We start from the raw sequence: 23,368 nt of genomic DNA, 5'->3' as shown, positions 1-23,368 counted from the left end.
GCCAGTGATCGGCAGACCAGAAACAGCTATAGGGCCTCGTCAGAATTCACCATCTCTGACAAAGTGATGGGATTATGAGAGGTTTGTGTCTTATATTATGATTTTTATTTTATAGCATTCTTATAATAAAATACACTTTAAAAAAACTGAAAACTCATAGAAACCAATGACATAAATATCACACTTTACAAGTTCCCTGTCTCTCTATTCCGCTGATACTTTAGCTCCCATTTTATGAGCCTCTGTGTCTCTATTCCTCTCCCGAAGTTTGCTGATTTTCATATGCATGTGGATGATAGATCTGATACCATGCCCTCATGGTTTCTCAAACTCTCCCCTTCCACTGATGTTTTCTGTAACCAACACAAGTCCAGGGTCACACTTTTGACCTTGTTATCACAGATGTTTCTAATACCTCTGAATGTGGATGTCAAACATCCGTCTCTGCTACCTCATCTTATCATACAAACTCATATATTCTACTACCCCTACCACAGCACTTCTTCAACCTCATCAAAATTTCAAATCCATTAACCTTCCTATTTTTTCTTTCCATCCTCCCTCTCGTTTCCTTCTTAGCCCAGCTTAGATTTTATAGTCTACCTCTTAATTGCTTCTTGCAAATTCCTTAACTCGTTTGTATTTTCCTGACATTAATGCTAGTTAAACCCAACCATCTGCCTATTCCATGTCTACACCTGAGCACCTGAACATGACTAAAAAAGATTCATGACCTTGCTGAATGGTTTTATTTAAAATTCATGAGCACACATACCAAAAGGGATATTCAATAGCACAAGGAATTTATACTACATCACCCCTGTAAGTAAACTTTCTTACAGAACAAATTATTTCATTAATTATTAAATATTAAATATTTCATTAATTATTTCATCCATACTCTTCTCTCTTCAAATTTCCAAACCACCAAAACCATTCCCACTCCCCATTTCAACTTGGTCATCATTTCAAATTTCAATAAGAACATAGAAACAATCTATCAAAAACTACTTTTGCCTCCCACTATATCTATAAACATTTCTTCACTGGCATGTATATTATCTATCAACCTTTCTGTTGTAAATTTGAAGTGTGTCTACTCTAGGTTAGAGCCAACCCCTGCTCACGGACCCTAGATCCCATCACTTTTTGTCTGTTCAAGGAGTTTCTCCTACAATTGTTCTCTCTCTTGGATAATCAGTTTATCCCTCCTATCAGTGTCAATCAAAAAGAAAAATACCCCTGACCTCATTGTCCCTCTTGAGTTACTGATTCATTGCTCCTGTTTATAGCAACAATAGTTGCTTAGGTCAATGTATTTGCTTCTTCCATTCTTTCCTTTTTAGCATTTTTTTCTCTTTTTCTTAGTTGACATCTAATTGATATATAAAAACTGTACACGTTTAATGTATACCTCTTGATGAGTTTAGACATAGGCATACCCATCACCTCAGAATCTTCTCTTATCAAAATCTTCTCTTGTCAAGATCAGCAACAATCTCCCTGTTTCCATATCTTGTGATCTGTTGTCTTCATCTTCATCAACCACCCAGTTGCATTCAACAGTTGGCCATACCCTCCTGGAAACATTTTATTCTCTTTATTTCTGTGATATAACCTTCTCCTGCTTTTCTCACTTCACTGGTCACTCCTCAGTATGTTTGTTGGATTTTCCTTCTCTGCTCCAATTGTCATACCAGGACTCAATCCTGAGAAATTTTGTCTTTTTCATCTATACTCTCATCATAAGTACTTCCACTCTGTCACGTGCATTCAAATAATATTTGAATGCCACTGTTGAGTCCCAAATATTGATCTTCAGACTGAACTGCCCCTGGGATCAAAAGATTGGTTTATTTAATTGCCTACCCAGTGGTATCCATTTATAGACACTTTAACATATCTGAAATAAAATTATTTCCTTCTCTACCTTGCAAATCTACTTCTTCCAGGCATTCATTAGTACATGATGTCATTACCCACCAAGTTGTACAATAGCAAAATTTGAGAACTACTTTTATTTCTGTCTTTTTCTCACATTCCAGAACCATTCCTGTAGCCCTTATCTCTAGAGCATTCCTAATCCTTTCTCTTTCCTCTATTTCAGCCTCTACCATTGTAAACTGTGTCTGAGGTTAGGTTAATTCAAAAACAGAGCCTAATTGAAGATTCTTATTCAAGTAATTTATTGAGGAAGAGAAGACAAAGAGAAGCAGGGAGGAACAGTAGGAGGCAGCTAAGCAGAAACATCTTTTAAGCTAAAGAATAGCTTCGGGCTGACAACACAATAAAGTGCTAGAGCACATTATACCAGAGAGTTAACCCCACCTCCAGGCAAGGGATCCCCTTGTTGGTCAATCATTGGCTAAGGTCCACAAGAAGGAAGACCAGGTACCACCTTCTAGGAAGCAGGCAACTGGGACTGATAGAAGCCTACTTTCTTATTTATTTATTTTTTTATTTTATTTTATTTTATTTTATTTTATTTTTCTCACTCTGTTGTTCAGTCTGATATGCAGTGGCACGATCTCAGCTCACTGCAACCTCTGCCCCCTGGGTTCAAGCAGTTCTCCTGTCTCAGCCTCCTGAGCAGCAGGGACTACAGGCATGTGCCACCGTGCCTGGTTAATTTTTGTATTTTCAGTAGAGACAGGGTTTCACCACATTGGTCAGGCTGGTCTCGAACTCCTGACCTCAGGTGATCAACCTGCCTCAGCCTCTCAAAGTGCTGGGATTACAGGCATGAGCCACAGTGCCTGGCTGATAGAAGCCTACTTTCATGGTCGCTAGGAGACTGGCACACCCAGCAGGTAAAGGAAATCTGGGTGGGCCAAGTATAGTATCCTCTGCACCAAGTAAATATCAGCTCTTACCTAGACAAGTGCTGTAGGCTTCTGATTGGCCTCCCTGCATCCATTCTTGTTCTCAGTGATTGATTTCACACCTAGCAACCAGAGTAATCTGTTAAGGTATAAATCTGATTTTGTTACTCCTTTACAGAAAGCTCCACTTGCATTCTAACATGCTTGGAATAAAATGGAAACTCCTTCCCCTGGACTACCAGGCTGTGCATGGGCTTCTCCATAAGGCTGGAAAAGGTGATGGAGGGAAAGTGGGAAGAGATGAGGTTGGAGAAATTGGAAGGTTCATCCCAGGAACCTTTTGTCCTTTTCTGTTGGCGGAATACCCCAAGCTCATGCATGCTATTTCCATCACCTGGAAAGATGCTCTTCTACTGGGTGATCTTATCAGTAATATCATGAAAGAAATATCACCTCCTTTGAAAAGCCTTTCTTGATCAGTTAGCTTAAAGCAACCTCTAAGTAAATCCTTGTCATCCCCCATGCTTTTATCTCAATATAGTCATGGGTCACTTTACCACAGGGATATGTTCTGAGAAATGTGTTGTTAGGTGATTTTGTCATTGTGCAAACATTATAGTGCGTTTCCACAAACATAGATGGCATAAGCTACTATACACCTATGGTATATCGAATAGCCTATTGCTCCCAGGCTACAAACCTGAACAGCATGATACTGTACTGAATACTGTAGGCAACTGTAACACAATGGTAAGTATTTGTGTATCTAAACATAGAGAAAGTACAGTAGAAGTACCATATTATAATCTATGGGACCACTGTCATATATGGGTGGCCCATTGTTTCCCAAAACATCATTATATGGTGCATGACTGTACATATTGCTGATCTTTTTGTTTATTTTTCTTTTTTCTCTAGAATGTAATCTCCACGAGAAAATATTCTTATGGCTTTTTCAATGATGTACTCATGATAGTTCTAGATGCTTAAATGCACAGCAAAGGTGCATTTGTTGTATCAGCCCAATAGAAAAATGGGCAAAAGTTATAAACAAAAGCAATTTAAACAAAATAAGTAAAAGTGGTTAACAGGCATATGAAACAAATCACTGAACCATATTTGTTATCAATAGAGTACCTTTAAAATGAAACATTCTTTTTTCACCTATTAGAATGCTAGAAGTTCAAAGATTAATAAGATTCAGTGTTGGCAAGGTATAAGTATATACACTGTTGGTGGAAGTAGTTCTAACTTTTGGTACACAATTTGGTAGTACTTTTCAAATTTTTTAAGATAAATATCAGGTAAATGCAGCAATTATTTAAGAAAATAATTGTAAAAATAAGACAGTAGTCAGAAAAGTCTTGGGACTTAAATGTTTCACGAGCATTGTAATTACATCTAATAAGATGTTCTTGTATTTTTTAAAAGAAGCTTTCTTATTTCCTGTTTTATAAGATTAAATGATCAAATTAATGCATTTTTCTCTTAATTCAACCACCTTCAGTGACCTAATTCAGCCCAGTGAAGCCCAAAAGAAGCATTAACACATTACAAAATCCTTAGCTCCAAAGACTGTGGAAACGTGTCACGACTCAAAAGACACGCATTGACTGATGACAAGGGAGAAAACCACACACGGCAGGCCAGCGAATGCCTTATTCATCTGCACAAGAGGGCACGAGGAAGGAAGTCAGATGCCACTTTCTCACAATAAATGCAGGTTCAGGAATCTGCAAGGTAAATAGGCATCACTAGCAGACTCTCTCAGCACAAGTCACTGTCAGCCTGTCAGAAGATTGTGTTACAAGGAGAATGAGTTTACTGCAGGGTGCCCACCCTTGGACTTCAATAAAAGATGATTTTGCTCCTTTTTGAAAACACATGCAGGTTAAACAAACAAGAATGCTCTTCGCATTCGATTAAGAACATCCTTGTGTTTTAAACCTAATAAAGGCCCTTAGGTATATTCAGAAAAACAGATCAGCTTACAGACAAGGAGACTGAGGCACAGAGAGGTGGAATATCTCACCAATGGGCACGAAGCTTATTGATATGAGAACTGGAACAGCTGTGTCGTGACTCTTAGGTTACTTCTTATTTCTCTTAGTAGCAAAAAGCAATTAAACATGTATTTTTCATAATCTAAAATGTCTGGATGAGTTAACTGGTTTCATGAAATGTTTGTCCCAATTTCTTTATTTATATGTTCTTGTTTGAACAACAATTCTTTTTGTTGTTGTTGTTGTTCAACTTTTAAGTTCAGGGCTGCATGTGCAGGATAGGCAGGTTTGTTATGTAGGTAGACACCTTCCTTGGTGGTTTACTGCACAGATCAACCCATCACCTTGGGATTAAGCCCAGCATCCATTATCTGTTCTTCCAGATGCTCTCCCTCCCTGCACCGCTTCCCATGACAGGCCCTAGTGTGTGCTGTTCCCCAGCATATGTCCATATGTTCTCATCTGTACAGCAATTCTTAACTATACGTATTGATAGAGAGCTGAATATTATGCATTAGACTATGTTAAAACTCCCCATTTTGCTCATGATACATAAAAGCCTTCAAACTTACATATAAATTTCTATGAGTGCAACACTAATGTAGAAAGAACTTATCCTTTTGTCAATCTTTATACTTTATTGCGGCACTATTCACAATAGCAAAGACTTGGAATCAACCCAAATGTCCATCAGTGACAGACTGGATTAAGAAAATGTGGCACATATACACCATAGAATACTATGCAGCCATAAAAAAGGGTGAGTTTGTGTCCTTTGTAGGGAAATGGATGCAGCTGGAAACCATCATTCTCAGCAAACTATCTCAAGAACAGAAAACCAAACAACGCATGTTCTCACTCATAGGTGGGAACTGAACAATGAGATCACTTGGACTCGGGAAGGGGAACATCACACACCAGGGACTATCACGGGGAGGGGGGAGGGGGGAGGGATTGCACTGGCAGTTATACCTTATGTAAATGACGAGTTGATGGGTGCTGATGAGTTGATGGGTGCAGCACACCAACATGGCACAAGTATACGTATGTAACAAACTTGCACGTTATACACATGTACCCTAGAACTTAAAGTATAATTTTTTTAAAAAAAGGAAAATACAAAAAAAATTTAAAAAATAAAAATTGTATTTATACACATTATCTTATTTGATTCTCAAAACAACCTTGTTATACTCATCATATTGGTAACAGTGTTAGATGCAAAGAGCATACAAACAGAAAAGGAAACCACCTCCCATTGAGCTTAACATTCTATTACTTTCATTTACTAAAAACATAACTAATGACATGACAAGGACAACTACAAGTATCTGATAGAGGTACTGTGGGTTAAGAATCAGGAAAACTGTCTAAAGAAAGTATCACTTGTTCTGAGTCTTAAAATATAAGCAGATTCTCCATAAATGGAAAGAAACTAGGAGACATGTGCTCTTTGGCTATCTACCAGGTCATGAGCAAGCAATGTCAAGTCGAAGATAATACTCTCAACCACAAGCCTACCCTCTGCCTTCCCCCAACCCCATTCTGCTACTCAGGCCTCTTTCTGCTTTTGCTGGTTTGAAGAATTTATCTAGATAATTCTCTGTGTCTAGTATCTGTGGCACTGAAAGAAAGTTGTGAATATATAAGAAGGTGACCTATAATAAAACACTTAAGAAATAAAAAGGCTATGTAATTGTAAACACTCAGGGCTGGTAAAGAGCTGCATATTTTCTTTGGATTAGCAAATATTTTATTGAACTCTTAACCTGAAAAATTACCTGTGCACTGCCCTTTAAGAGTTGCCAAGAAATGTTAGACACTGACTCTCCCTTCAATTTGATGAAAATTTACTATGTGTCTGGTACTGGGATAAACACCTAAGTATTTCATGTATTCATCATTATAACCCCATATAGAAGTCATAACCCCTCTTTTACAAGTGAGAATGTGGAAGCTCAAAGAAGTTAAGTAACTTGCCCAAAGGGACATGGTGGTGGATCTAGGATCTTAACTTGAAAATTCTTGCTCATAACCACCATTTTGTACTGCTTCCTCCATGGACTTACAGTATAGGTGTGAAGGCATGACACAAGCACACAAAATACAGCAGCGGTACTGAGACATATATGCTACATGAAAAATAAAAAATACCGTCATCCTAGATTTTAGGATGGGAGAGCAGAGATAATCAGAGAACACCTCTTCAGAAAAGGGAGAAGGAAAATGGGCTTAATGCCAAGCAAGGCATTGGCATTCAGGGTGAATGGGAGTGAATGTGAATCTATAGGAGGTATTTTTAGAGTCAGTAAGTAGAGAGGACCCACTGGAGCAGAAGTGAACTTTCACGATTTACAGAATGACACTCTGTCTAAAGATCTTTATTGAGGCCTCTGGCATACCCTTACAAGATTGCAACATGGTAATGTGCTATATGTTGCTGCATTGTAGAAGATTTGATAACAGACTTTATCACTGTTTAGATCCTGTCTAAAACCTAGAGAGTACGAGAGAAAGGGAAGAGCAGTGTCTGACAAAGTCCATAACATATACAATTTAATATACTGAAAAATCTTCATTTTATCTTAGTTATGTGACAACAGTATTTACAGAGTGTAGGTTACATCAGCTATGCTCTAAAACCAACTTCTAAACAGAACTGATGGGATATTTATGAAGGAGAACACATGGAGCTTACAAAGAAACCATATTATTTGAATAATTATGAAAGTACTTTAAAATAATAGAAGTGGACATTATTGTTTATATCAGGTAAAGTTAAGATAGGCACTGAAAATGGGGGTAAAATGGGATCTCAGGAGAGAGAAAATAATGGCTACAACTCTGAGTTCTCTAAACTATGTATGATTTTGAAAAGTCAGACAATAATTATCCAACTGGAAAAACAGAAATTTATTCATAAAAATTGATTTATAGTAACTTGGTGGCTAAGTTTCATTGAGCCATGAAATAGATTGTGTTGCATTTCATAACCACCTCTATGAACTGCCATCATGGCAAAAAAAAGTAGGCACTGAAAACTAGGCTTTATGTTGATTTTTTTCCACTCCTAAAATATTGAGACTATATTCAAGAAACAATCTGAGCTTCATTTGGTGGCTCAAGTAACATTTCAGACATCATGTAGCACTTAGTTCAAATCCTGTTATTGCATCTTCAAATACTTTCTTGGTCAAACAACTTAATTCAATATTGCTCGTTCTTGCATATTTACACATCAGTTACACCAGGGGAAACATTCATATAGAGAAAATATGTAGATATTTATCTGTACACTTTCACTAAAAAAGAAATGGTTTCACTTTGGAGAATCCACCATCTTATACTCTAGACACTCTCAATTCCTGGGTTATTCCACGTAGTCTCTCTCATTCTCCTGTGATGATGAATCCATTCCTGGTCTGGTCTCTTGGGTCACAGATAATTCCCTGTCATTTGCCTGTCAACCAACTACTTTGCCTCCTAGGACATCTTGGACAAACAAGAGAACGTCCCATTTAAAAAATATTTCTGGGAAAGTCTTTATTTCTCCTTCATATTTGAAGTATAATTTCACTGGGATGAATGGATAGAGAAAATGTAGTGTGTGTGTGTGTGTATATACAGGAATATTATTCAGCACACATACACAGGAATATTATTCAGCCATTAAAAAGTGAAACCTGTCATTTGCAACAACATGGATTGAACTGGAGGACATTATGTTAACTGAAATTAGCCAGGAATGCAAAAACAAGTATTGCATATTCTCACTCATTTGTGGGAGCTAAAAGTTAAATCTCATGGAGATAGAGTAGAAGGATGGTGACAAGAAGTTGGGAGTGGTAGTAAGGAGAGAATATACAGAGGGTTTGGTTAACAAACACAAAAATACAGTTAGATAAAATGAATATCTACTATTTAGTAGCACCATAGGGTGATTGTAGTTAACAAAACATATTGTATATTTCAAAATAACTAGAAGAGTAAAATTGGAATCTTCCTAACAAAGAAATGATCAATGGTTGAAGTGATGAATATCCCAAGTACTCAGATTTGAACATTGCACATTGTACGACTGTGTCAAAATATCACATGTACCCCATAAATATGGGCAACTATTATGAATCCAAAAATAAAAATAAAAAATTTTAAAAACAAGTATTAAAAGGTAAAACAAAAATAATAATTTTTGTGAATAAAATTGATTTCACAGAACCTTCTGGAAAACTATTATAATACTCAACATCTATAACTATTAGGAAATTCTTCTTTGTTACCTGAATTTCTTATGATAAAATCTGAATTTGTTTGTTTCCTCTTTATTCTCAGTGCAGACAAATGTCAGCTGGTTTAAATTCTTTTTTAGGGAGAGGGGAGGTGGTCCTTCTTGAAATCATAATTCAGATTTCTCTTCTCCCAGCAGAGAAACAACCCTTATTACTTTCACTTTTCCTGGTAGTCTTTGAATTTGTTTGGTTCTGCTCTGCCACTTAACACCTAGAAAATGTTATGGGTTCCCTGCCTCCATCCAAACATCTGCTGAGTCCTCTAACACAGTCAGCATGATGGGTTTGGTCAGTCAGAGGTGAGTGAATCATCACCTGTCCTGGTGTTCCCAGGTGGTGGCATGTAAGGAAATTTATATTCAAGGTCAGTGAAGGAACTACCTCACACAGGGCAATCAAAGAGAACAAGAGAGTCTTACAAGCAATTTTCCAGCCTCACCTCTTTTCCCACTTTGGCAGGCACAAGTATAGCACCCCCAAGTAGAAGAAGGAGATTTACTACTAATTGGGTGTTTTCTTTAGGTAATAGGATAGAAACCAAGTAATCTTTGTCCTCTTGTTTCACTGTGTTCTCAGCATCGTGTTCCCATCGTGCCTTACAGCTAAATGATTGAGAGGATGAGACTTGAAGGCAAATCAATCTGGTTTGAATCCTGCATCCTCAATAAAGAGCTGGATAACCCTAAAGTATTTTCTTCTCTAACTTTTGGTCCATTTTGTGTAAAATGGAGGTCATAATGCACATCTGAAAAACTCATCATGGTGTATAAGAATGCTTGTGGTTTTTGCACATTGATTTTGTATCCTGAGGCTTTGATGAAGTTGCTTACCAGCTTAAGGAGATTTTGGGCTGAGACAATGGGGTTTTCTAAATATACAATCATGCCATCTGTAAACAGGGACAATTTGACTTCTTCTTTTCCTAACTGAATACCCTTTCTTTCTTTCTCTTGCCTGATTGCCCTAGTCAGAACTTCCAACACTATGTTGAATAAGAGTGGTGAGAGAGGGAATCCCTGTCTTCTGCCAGTTTTCAAAACGAATGATTCCAGTTTTTGAGCATTCAGTATGATATTGGCTGTGGGTTTGTCATAAATAGCTCTTATTATTTTGAGATATGTTCCACCAATACCGAATTTATTGAGCGTTTTTAGCACGAAGGGCTGTTGAATTCTGTCAAAAGCCTTTTCTGCATCTATTGAGATAATCACATGGTTCTTGTCTTTGGTTCTGTTTATATGCTGGATTACGCTTATTGATTTGCGAATGTTGAACCAGCATTGCATCCCAGGGATGAAGCCCACTTGATCATGGTGGATAAGCTTTTTGATGTGCTGCTGGATTTGGTTTGCCAGTATTTTATTGAGGATTTTTGCATCGATGTTCATCAGGGATATTGGTCTAAAATTCTCTTTTTTTGTTGTATCTCTGTCAGACTTTGGTATCAGGATGATGTTGGCCTCGTAAAATGAGTTAGGGAAGATTCCTTTTTTTTCTATTGATTGAAATAGTTTCAGAAGGAATGGTACCAACTCCTCGTTGTACCTCTGGTAGAATTTGGCTGTGAATCCGTCTGGTCCTGGACTGTTTTTGGTTGGTAGGCTATTAATTATTGCCTCAATTTCAGAGCCTGCTATTGGTCTATTCAGGGATTCAACTTCTTCCGGGTTTAGTCTTGGGAGAGTGTAAGTGTCCAGGAAATTATCCATTTCTTCTAGATTTTCCAGTTTATTTGCGTAGAAATGTTTATAGAGTATTCTCTGATGGTAGTTTGTATTTCTGTGGGGTCGGTGGTGATATCCTCTTTATCATTTTTTATTGTGTCTATTTGATTCTTCTCTCTTTTCTTCTTTATTAGTCTTGCTAGTGGTCTATCAATTTTGTTGATCTTTTCAAAAACCAGCTCCTGGATTCATTGATTTTTTGGAGGGTTTTTTGTGACTCTATCTCCTTCAGTTCTGCCCTGATCTTAGTTATTTCTTGCCTTTTGCTAGCTTTTGAATGTGTTTGTTCTTGCTTCTCTAGTTCTTTTAATTGTGCCGTTAGGGTGTCAATTTTAGATCTTTCCTGCTTTCTGTTGTAGGCATTTAGTGTTATAAATTTCCCTCTACACACTGCTTTAAATGTGTCCCAGAGATTATGGTATGTTGTATCTTTGTTCTCACTGGTTTCAAAGAACATCTTTATTTCTGTCTTCATTTTGTTATGTTCCCAGTAGTCATTCAGGAGCAGGTTGCAGAAAGAGAGCCAAATCATGAATGAACTCCCATTCTCAATACCTTCAAAGAGAATAAAATACCTAGGAATCCAACTTACAAGGGATGTAAAGGAACTCTTCAAGGAGAACTACAAACCACTGCTCAGTGAAATAAAAGAGGACACAAACAAATAGAAGAATATACCATGCTCATGGATAGGAAGAATCAATATTGTGAAAATGGCCATACTGTCCAAGGTAATTTATAGATTCAATACCATCCCCATTAAGCTACCAATGACTTACTTCACAGAATTGGAAAAAAACTGGTTTAAAGTTCATATGGAACCAAAAAAGACCCCACATTGCCAAGACAATCCTAAGCCAAAAGAACAAAGCTGAAGGCATCACGTTACCAGACTTCAAACTATACTACAAGGCTACAGTAACCAAAACATCATGGTACTGGTAACAAAACAGAGATATAGACCAATAGAACAGAACAGAGCCCTCAGAAATAATACTACACATCTACAGCCATCTGATCTTTGACAAACCTGACAAAAACAAGAAATGGGGAAAGAATTCCCGATTTAATAAATGGTGCTGGGAAAATTGGCTAGCCATAAGTAGAAAGCTGAAACTGGGTCCTCTCCTTACTCGTTATACGAAAATTAATTCAAGATGGATTAGAGACTTAAATGTTAGACCTAAAACCATAAAAACCCTAGAAGAAAACCTGGTAATGCCATTCAGGACATAGGCATGGGCAAGGATTTCATGTCTAAAATACCAAAAGCAATGGCAACAAAAGCCAAAATTGACAAATGGGATCTCATTAAACTAAAGAGCTTCTGCACAGCAAAAGAAACTACCATCAGAGTGAACAGGCAATCTACAGAATGGGAGAAAATTTTTGCAATCTACTCATCTGACAAAGGACTAATATCCAGAATCTATAAAGAACTCAATCAAATTAACAAGAAAAAAACAAACAATCCCATCAAAAAGTGGGCAAAGGATATGAATAGACACTCAAAAGAAGACATTCATACAGCCAACAGACACATGAAAAAATGCTCATCATCACTCAACATTAGGGAAATGCAAATCAAAACCACAATGAGATACCATCTCACACCAGTTAGAATGGCAATCATTAAAAAATCAGGAAACAACAGGTGCTGGAGAGGATGTGGAGAAATAGGAACACTTTTACACTGTTGGTGAGACTGTAAACTAGTTCAAACATTGTGGAAAACAGTGTAGTGATTCCTCAAGGATCTAGAACTAGAAATACCATTTGACCCAGCCATCCCATTACTGGGGATATACCCAAAGGATTATAAGTCATGCTGCTATAAAGACACATGCACACATATGTTTATTGCAGCACTATTAACAATAGCAAAGACTTGGAATCAACCCAAATGTCCATCAATGACAGACTGGATTAAGAAAACGTGGCACATATACACCATGGAATACTATGCAGCCATAAAAAAGGATGAGTTTGTGTCCTTTGTAGGGACATGGATGCAGCTGGACACCATTATTCTCAGCAAACTATCGCAAGAACAGAAAACCAAATACCAAATGTTCTCACTCATAGGTGGGAATTGAACAATGAGATCACTTGGACACAGGAAGGGGAGCATCACACACCGGATCCTATTGTGGGGAGGGGGTAGGAGGAGGGATAGCATTAGGAGATATACCTAATGTAAATGATGAGTTAATGGGTGCAGCACACCAACATGGCAATGCATACATATGTAACAAACCTGCACGTTATGCACATGTACCCTAGAACTTAAAGTATAATAATAATAATAAAAAACTCATCATGATTATCAAATAATATGTGATAATGACTTTAAATTTCCCAGAACAAAGAAAAGTGCAGGGAATATTCTCCACGTCTTTCTACAGCTATAGAAACTAAAAGTGGACATAAGGCTTTAGCACTGACCCAATAGCTTTAGCTTCATGCCCATGTTCCTATTTATAAAACTCAACCTCGTGATGGTTTCTTTACTGCAGTGCTTCACTGTCCACTCATGGTCACCTTGTGTCCACGTTGTCCCTATAGTTTTTCTGCCACACTTGCACAAAGAAAGTCCTTCTCTTTTTTTATTTTGGGGCTTCTAGTGTTTAGGTTTAAAAAATGCATTGCTTGTGTCCTTTGTAGGGACATGGATGCAGCTGGAAACCATCATTCTTAGCAAACTATCACAAGAACAGAAAACCAAACACCGCATGTTCTCACTCATAGGTGGGAACTGAACAATGAGATCACTTGGACTCGGGAAGGGGGACATCACATACTGGGGCCTATCATGGCGGGGGGAGGGGGGAGGGATTGCATTGGGAGTTATACCTGATGTAAATGACGAGTTGATGGGTGCTGACGAGTTGATGGGTGCAGCACAGCAACATGGCACAAGTATACATATGTAACAAACCTGCACGTTATGCACATGTACCCTAGAACTTAAAGTATAATAATAATAAAAAATAAAAAAAAGAAATTGTAGATTAAAATAGAGAGAGTATGCTAAAAAAGTAATAGTTTGTAACCGAAATGAATATTTTAATATCCTTAAAGTCATTAAAATGCATTATATACTTTCAAAAAAAAAAAAAAAAAGAATAAATCCTGCCTGAGTACCCTGGGAAAAAAATGCATTGCAAGTCTACATTTATCTATGTCCAGCCTCTGTCATTGAGTCTTCTTTAAGTTACAAACACTCATGCCTCATTGTATCCATTTTAGAGCTTCATACAATGACCCACTTCATTGATTCTCTAACTTCAGTTAGCTATTTATGAAATGGAGAAAGAAGTTAAGAGAAGGCAAAATCTAAGTGGTATAAAAGTACAAAAGGAGATCATCATTCTTGGGAAAAGAAACCCAGCATTTCCCACTGTGGTTTCCACATGCAAGAAACAGGTTCACAGAAGCAATTCTATCTCACCTGTCTGCTATCCTTACTATCCTTACCTATGTGGTACTGGTATATAATCAAAAGCAGGTAGGTTGTATATAGCAACAACAAGTTCAGAAAACGTACCTCCAAATTACACACACACACACACACACACACGCGCGCGCGCACGCACGCACACACACAAAAAACTATATATGTGTTTGTTAATGATAATAACCAGTGTTGGCAAGAGTTTCTGTTAATGGTGTAATAAATTTTTCTCATCTTTTTGGTAAAAATTGGTAATATTAATATCAATGCTATGAAGTATGTTAAATTATGTTCATATCCTTTGACTCGGAAATTATTTCATTATCCACCAAGTTTCTATCATAAAAATTATCACAGCACTTGTTGGAAATAATAACAAAAACAGAAAGCAATTTGTGTCCAACAATAGGAAGTTGGTATGTATTTATAAAAATAATACATGCAACCATTTTCAAGGATGATATAAAACTGTATTTAATATCAGGGAAAATATATATGTCATATTTTTAAGTGTCAACATGGTTTAAAATAGAATGTAAATATAAATCCAATTTTTAAAAAAATATATCAATACCTTTACATATATAGAGAATAACAAACATAAAAATGTTAACAATAGTTTTATTTAGATGACAGAATTATATGTAATTGTGTTTTCATATTTTCAATATTTTTGGTTTCTAAGTTATCTATAATAATCAGGTATTAGTTTGTTAATATAAACAAGTTTGAAATAAAAACACATAGAGATGAAAACTGAATGCCATGTCAAGCACAGCTATTACAGGGTATTTGGGAAATTTTTTCAGAAGGGAATTGAACCACTTATAATGCCTACATAACAATTTTTCTTCCTGAAGGAAATAAGAAATCCTAATGTTGTACTGACTGCCCTTAAGTAAAGTTGTCCATAGGCTATGTGCCACTTTCTGTGATAGCTACATTCTTAGATTAAAAGACCATGTGTAATACATACAGATTTCTTGATAGAAATCCTGAAATCTGATGTGAGAGCCCTAATTTACTAAAAAAGTAATTTGTTTTTTTTTTTTTTCTTTCTTTTTTAAGTTAAAGACTCAATGATACTGAGCTTGGGAGATGTAGATTTATTGATCTACTGAGCCTCTGCCTTAAGAAAAAATATACAGGACTCAGGACACCCTCTCTGTTTGATGTAAATTTCCTACAAGGGCTAGGCTGCAGGCCTAGTCACTTCTTCTCCAACACAAGGAAGCACTTCAGCTTGAGGACAAGATGGCTGTCTCATAGAGGACTTCCCTTTAGGCAAAGGGTTAGAAGCAGAGAGAATAATTATTTTTAATAAGAAATAATGCTGAATAAAACTTGTTTCACCAGCTTCTGTGTCTTGGTATTCTGAATATTCTGTCTCACTAAAGTTAAAAGAAATTAAAGTATGACTTTGTCCAGGGAGGATAAGAAACACAAATGCCTTGTGATTCTAAAACGGTGGTATAATGTGAACACTAGCATTTATGGAGACCTTACGTCTTAATTATTATCTTTCATCTTTACCACAACTTCGTCACCTTATTTATGGTAATTCTCTCCATTTACAGAGGAAACTGAGGACTAGAGAACTTAAGTAACTTGTCCAAATACTGTCAGAGCTGGGATTTGAATTCAGATGTGCTTGACTCTAAAGCCTATCGCTCTTAATTACTTACCTACAACATGTTCTACATTTCAGACTCTGGTAGTTTTCTATACATTATCTATTTCCCTGTTCTTCTTTAACAAAAAAAATACCCACTTTTGTTTGGAGTGACTGGGCATAGCCAAAAACACCTACCTGCCCAGATGCCCTTGTAGCCAGAGAAGCAAAGTGACCCAGTTCCAGGCAATGAGATTTAAGCAGAAGTTGTCAAGTGAAGCTTCTGGGAAATTTTTGAAAAAGTCAGATGGCAGATGGTCTGCTTCTTAAGCCTTTTGTCTCTTCTTTTTTTAGCCAGTAAATGGACTTGAGCCTGGAGGTGTAGCAGCCATGCGGTAACAATGAAGGGTCAAAAACGAAAACTGTATTACTCTGTTTTCTGTTGCTTATAAAATAATACCAGAAACTAGGTAGGTTATAGAGAAAAGGAACTTATTTCTTAAAGTATGGAGTCTGAGAAGTCCAAGGTCTATGGTGAGCATCTTGTGAGAGTCTCCTTACTGATGGACACACACTCCAGTGTCCCAAAGTTGGCACAGGGCATCATATGGTAAGGAATTTGCATGTCCTCAGGTGCTAAAATGCTGGCTCAGGCTTAATCTATTCATGAAGGCAGAACCTCTTAATCCAATCACCTCTTAAAGGCTCTACTTCTCAATACTGCCACATTGGGGATTAAGTTTCAACATAGTTTCAGAGGGGAAGTTCATATAATAACATTCCACCATGGTCCCCAAAACTCATGTCCTTCACAAATACCTTCATTCCAGTCCCATCAACCCAAAGTCTTAATTCATTCCAACACCAACTCAAAAGTCCAAAGTCTAGAATTTCATCTGGGAACATGCGAAATCAAAGCAGGTTATCTAGTTTCAAAATACAATGGTAGGTCGGGTGCGGTGGCTCACACTGGTAATTCCAGCACTTTGGGAGGCTGAGGCGGGCAGATCACGAGGTCAGGAGATCGACACCTTCTTGGCTAACACGGTGAAACTCCGTCTCTACTGAAAATACAAAATTATTTAACCGGGCGTAGTGGCAGGTGCCCGTAGTCCCAGCTACTCAGGAGGTTGAGGCAGAAGAATGGCATGAATCTGGGAGGTGGAGTTTGCAGCGAGCAGAGATCACGCCCCTGCACTACAGCCTGGGCGGCAGAATGAGACAAAATGTACATGTTGAAGTTTTAAACCCCAATGTAGCTGTATTTAGAGATTGGGCCTAAAAGGAGGTAATTAAGGTTAAATAATGTCATAAGGGTGGGGCCCTGATCCAATAAGATTAGAAGACTTCTAAGAAGAGACACCAAAGTGCTCACACTCTTTATGTGCAGAAACCAAGTATGTGAGAACCTTTGAGGGCACAGCAAGTGGTACCCATCTGCAAGCCAGAAAGAGAGCTCTCACCAGACACCAGATTTGCTGGAAACTTGATCATGGACTCCCCAGGCTCCATAACATTGAGAAAATAAATTTCTACGGTTTAAGCCTCCTAGTCTGTAATAATTTTGTTATGGTAGCCCAAGTAGGCTAATACAATATGAAATTTCACAATAAAATTTTCAGAATGAGAGCCAGGAGTCTTGATTGCCTCTAACTAGTTATGACCTTCAGTTGGGTATCATTCTGTCTTCTTTATTCATGTACAAAACATAGGGTTTGTACTAGGAAATCTCTAAGATTTCTTATAACATAAGCATTTGGTGATTCTAGAGCAATATGAATCAGCACTCTTTCATAATCTGTAGCCTCATGTCAAAACATTTTTCATATTCTCAGTATTCAAAGTAAGCACCTGCTTAGCAGATATTTTTCAACAGCTTTTTTCTTTCCCAATCTGATTTCTTTTACAAATGTATTACTGTAGAGGAGGAGAAAGCATTTGTTGTGCAACCACTTAAAATTTATCTTGCCTGCAGATTCATTTTTGCCAATATTCATTTTTAGGTATGCAGTCACTGAAAAACAGGGAACAAGGTACTGCCCTGCAGAAACAGCCAACGTGTGATAAAACAAGGCCACTTCCAGAACAAGCTCATTAGGTGAACCTGAACTAACAGAAAGACATACTGCCCAGCATCATTGGACTGACATTCATCAGGATCCAGCTGTTCTGTTATCCCTCCAAGTAGCTGCTGGTAGCCACCTTATGCTCAGTGGAATCAATTAAACCCTATTACTAAGCTCTCAGTCTCCTCCTATTTAACCCCATGTTTTATATATATTTTACATCATCAGTAGAAAATAACATTTAGCTAAGTCAAAATAGATTTTACCCAGGGTCAAAAGGAAATTAGGGTATGGAGGAAAAGTTTCCTTTAATTCAAAGAACATGAGGACCTCTTGCAGTCAAGGTAGTGCATTTAAAAGTCCTTGGAGAACCCATTGCCTTGAAGGTAAAGACCCAGTCCTGGAGGATTCATTATCTGCTGACTAAAGAGCCCTTGGGCCCTGAATAATCAGTAGTGCTAGCAAGGTAGTGCACATCATGGGCCTTGGGTGAGACTGAGATGTGCTGGCTTCGGGTGTGACCCAGCACATTCACAGACGTGGTAGCTATGGTGGGAGACTCCTTTCCTTGAGAAAAGCAGAGAAAAGTGAAGGGGACATTGTGTTGCAGCCTAAGTATCAGCGTGGCCACAGTAGGTTAGAGTATCAAGCAGGCTTGCAGGGTCACCGATTCTAGGCCTTGGTTCTTGGGTGGCATTTTTCAACATTCCCTGCGTGAGAAGAGAGCCCACTGCTCTGAAAGGGTGAGTCTCAGGCCTGACAGCATTCACCACAAATTGACTGAAGAGCTGTGTGGCTTGAGTGAACATAGGCCTGTGGTGGTGGTCCATGGGGAGAAACTCCTCTGCTTGTGGAAAGGGAAGGTAGGGTGGGAAAGACTTTGTCTTGTGGCTTGGGTGCCAGCGCAGCTGGAGTAGACTACAGAACAAGGTAAATTCCAAAGGTTTCTGACTTCAGGTCCTGCCTCCTAGATGGCATCTCTGCACCCACCCAGTCCTAGGGGAACTCATCAACCTGAAGGGAAGGACACAAGCCTGACTTGCTTTGTGATCTACTGATGGTGAGCCCAGCAAACATAGGCAGTAGCCAAGTAGTAGTTAGAGTGGGTCTTGTGTGAGTTCCACACTACTGTGCTGGCTTCAGGTCTGACCCAGCACAGTTGCAGTGGTGGTGGCCACAGGAATGCTTTTGTCACCTCTCCCACAGCTCCAGGCAGCTCAGCACAGAAAGAGAGACTCTATTTGTTTGGGAGAAAGTAAGGGAAGATAAAAAGAGTTTCTTACCGGTAATCAGAGAATTCTTCCAGATTTTATCCAAGACGACCAAGGTGGTACCTCTTATGAGGTGGTACTTATACGAGAGCTACAATGTTACTGGGCATGAGGTGTCCTCTACTGCAGACATGGCTACAATGACCAAAAATGTAGATAACAACACCCAAGTCCCTTTGAATACCTGGAAAGCCTTCCTAAGAAAGACAGGGACAAATAAGCCAAGACCATGAAGACTGTATTATCTAACTCTTCAGTATCCAGCCACTGACAAAAATCCATAGGCGTTAAGAATATCCAGGAAAACATAACCTCACCAAAGGAACTAAATAAGGCATCAGGAATCCATCCTGGAGAGACAGAAATATGTGACCTTTCAGACACAGAATTCTGAATAGTTGTTTTGAGGAAATTCAATGCAATTCAGGGTAACATAGAGTAGAAATTCAAAATCCTATCAGACAAATTTAACAAACTGATTGAAATAATTAAAAAGAATCAAGCAGAAATTCGAGTCGAAAACAGCGATTGACTTGCCAAAGAATGCATCAGTCTCTTAATAGCAGAACTGATCAAGCAGAGGAAAGAATTTATTAGCTTGAAGACAAATTATTTGAAAACACATGGTCAGAGGAGACAAACAAATAAAAAACAATGAACCATGCCTAGAAGATCTAGAAAATAGTCTCAAAAAGACAAATCTCGGGGCGGAGCAAGATGGCCAAATAGGAACAGCTCCAGTATCCAACTCCCAGCGCGAGCGACACAGAAGACCGGTGATTTCTGCATTTTCAACTGAGGTACTGCGTTTGTCTCACTAGGGAGTGCCAGACAATCGGTGCTGGTCAGCGGCTGCAGCCCGACCAGCAAGAGCTGAAGAAGGGCGAGGCATGGCCTCACCTGGGAAGCGCAAGGGGTAAGGGAATCCCTTTTCCTAGCCAGGGGAACTGAGACACACAACACCTGGAAAATCGGGTAACTCCCACTCCAATACTGCGCTTTAAGCAAACGGGCACACCAGGAGATTGTATCCCACACCTGACTGGGAGGATCCCATGCCCACGGAGCCTCCCTCATTGCTAGAACAGCAGTGTGCTATCTAACCACAAGGCAGCAGTGAGACTGGGGGAGGGGCGCCCACCATTGCTGAGGCTTAAGTAGGCAAACAAAGCCACTGGGAAGCTCGAACTGGGTGGAGCTCACAGCAGCTCAAGGAAACCTGCCTGTCTCTGTAGACTCCACCTCTGGGGACAGGGCATAATTAAACAATAAAACAAGCAGCAGAAACCTCTGCAGACGCAAACGACTCTGTCTGACAGCTTTGAAGAGAGCAGTGGATCTCCCAACACGGAGGTTGAGATCTGAGAAGGGACAGACTGCCTGTTCAAGTGGGTCCCTGACCCCTGAGTAGCCTAACTGGGAGACATCCCCCACTAGGGGCAGTCTGACACCCCACACCTCACAGGGTGGAGTACACCCCTGAGAGGAAGCTTCCAAAGCAAGAATCAGACAGGTACACTCACTGTTCAGCAATATTCTATCTTCTGCAGCCTCTGCTACTGACACCCAGGCAAACAGGGTCTGGAGTAGACCTCAGGCAATCTCCAACAGACCTACAGCTGAGGGTCCTGACTGTTAGAAGGAAAACTATCAAACAAGAAGGACAACTACACCAAAACCCCATCTGTACGTCACCATCATCAAAGACCAGAGGCAGATAAAACCACAAAGATGGGGAAAAAGCAGGGCAAAAAAGCTGGAAATTCAAAAAATAAGAACACATCTCCCCTGGTAAAGGAGCGCAGCTCATCACCAGCAATGGATCAAAGCTGGATGGAGAATAACTTTGACGAGATGAGAGAAGAAGGCTTCAGTCCATCAAACTTCTCAGAGCTAAAGGAGGAATTACATACCCAGCGCAAAGAAACTAAAAATCTTGAAAAAAAAGTGGAAGAATTGATAGCTAGAGTAATTAATGCAGAGAAGGTCATAAATGAAATGAAAGAGATGAAAACCATGACACGAGAAATACGTGACAAATGCACAAGCTTCATTAACTGACTCCATCAACTGGAAGAAGGAGTATCAGCGATTGAGGATCAAATGAATGAAATGAAGTGAGAAGAGAAACCAAAAGAAAAAAGAAGAAAAAGAAATGAACAAAGCCTGCAAGAAGTATGGGATTATGTAAAAAGACCAAATCTACGTTTCATTGGGGTGCCTGAAAGTGAGGGGGAAAATGGAACCAAGTTGGAAAACACTCTACAGGATATCATCCGGGAGAACTTCCCCAACCTAGTAGGGCAGGCCAACATTCAAATCCAGGAAATACAGAAAATGCCACAAATACTCCTAGAGAAGAGCAACTCCAAGACACATAATTGGCAGATTCACCAGAGTTGAAATGAAGGAAAAAATCTTAAGGGCAGCCAGAGAGAAAGGTCGGGTTACCCACAAAGGGAAGCCCATCAGACTAACAGCAGATCTCTTGGCAGAAACTCTACAAGCCAGAAGAGAGTGGGGGCCAATATTGAACATTCTTAAAGAAAAGAATTTTAAACCCAGAATTTCATATCCAGCCAAACTAAGTTTCATAAGTGAAGGAGAAATAAAATCCTTTACAGATAAGCAAATGCTTAGAGATTTTGTCACCACTAGGCCTGCCTTACAAGAGACCCTGAAGGAAGCACTAAACATGGAAAGGAACAACTGGTACCAGCCATTGCAAAAACATGCCAAAATGTAAAGACCATCGAGGCTAGGAAGAAACTGCATCAACTAACGAGCAAAATAACCAGTTAATATCATAATGGCAGAATCAAGTTCACACATAACAATATTAACCTTAAATGTAAATGGACTAAATGCTCCAATTAAAAGACACAGACTGGCAAACTGGATAAAGAGTCAAGACTCATCAGTCTGCTGTATTCAGGAGACCCATCTCACACGCAGAGACATACATAGGCTCAAAATGAAGGGATGGAGGAAGATTTACCAAGGAAATGGAGAACAAAAAAAAGCAGGGGTTGCAATACTAGTCTCTGATAAAATAGACTTTAAACCATCAAAGATCAAAAGAGACAAAGAAGGCCATTACATAATGGTAAAGGGATCAATTCAACAGGAAGAGATAACTATCCTAAATATATATGCACCCAATACAGGAGCACCCAGATTCATAAAGCAAGTCCTTAGAGACTTACAAAGAGACTTAGACTCCCATACAATAATAATGGGAGACTTCAACACTCCACTGTCAACATTAGACAGATCAACGAGACAGAAAGTTAACAAGGATATCCAGGAATTGAACTCATCTCTGCAGCAAGCAGACCTAATAGACATCTGTAGAACTCTCCACCCCAAATCAACAGAATATACATTCTTCTCAGCACCACATCGCACTTATTCCAAAATTGACCACATAATTGGAAGTAAAGCACTCCTCAGCAAATGTAAAAGAACAGAAATTATAACAAACTGTCTCTCAGACCACAGTGCAATCAAACTAGAACTCAGGACTAAGAAACTCAATCAAAACCGCTCAACTACATGGACACTGAACAACCTGCTCCTGAATGATACTGGGTACATAACGAAATGAAGGCAGAAATAAAGATGTTCTTTGAAACCAATGAGAACAAAGATACAACATACCAGAATCTCTGGGACACATTTAAAGCAGTGTGTAGAGGGAAATTTATAGCACTAAATGCCCACAAGAGAAAGCAGGAAAGATCTAAAATTGACACTCTAACATCACAATTAAAAGAACTAGAGAAGCAAGAGCAAACACATTCGAAAGCTACCAGAAGGCAAGAAATAACTAAGATCAGGGCAGAACTGAAGGAGATAGAGACACAAAAAAACCCTCCAAAAAATCAATGAATCCAGGAGTTGGTTTTTTGAAAAGATAAACAAAATTGACACACCACTAGCAAGACCAATAAAGAAGAAAAGAGAGAAGAATTAAATAGACACAATAAAAAATGATAAAGAGGATATCACCACTGACCCCACAGAAATACAAACTACCATCAGAGAATACTATAAACACCTCTATGCAAATAAACTAGAAAATCTAGAAGAAATGGATAATTTCCTGGACACTTACACTCTTCCAA

General features: G+C 38.7%; 1 protein-coding gene across 2 annotated transcripts in view; it reads right to left on the bottom strand.

Annotated features, from left to right (window-relative positions):
- Positions 1 to 23,368, bottom strand: part of GRM1 (glutamate metabotropic receptor 1) — a 442,031-nt gene that overhangs the window by 296,150 nt on the left and 122,513 nt on the right. The gene's annotated exons all lie outside the window — the stretch shown is intronic.

Source organism: Chlorocebus sabaeus, chromosome 13, assembly GCF_047675955.1.
Source record: "Chlorocebus sabaeus isolate Y175 chromosome 13, mChlSab1.0.hap1, whole genome shotgun sequence".
In the NCBI taxonomy this organism is placed as follows: Eukaryota; Metazoa; Chordata; class Mammalia; order Primates; family Cercopithecidae; genus Chlorocebus; species Chlorocebus sabaeus.
Note: the sequence above shows the minus strand (reverse complement) of the source record. Positions and strands in the feature narration are given on the sequence as shown.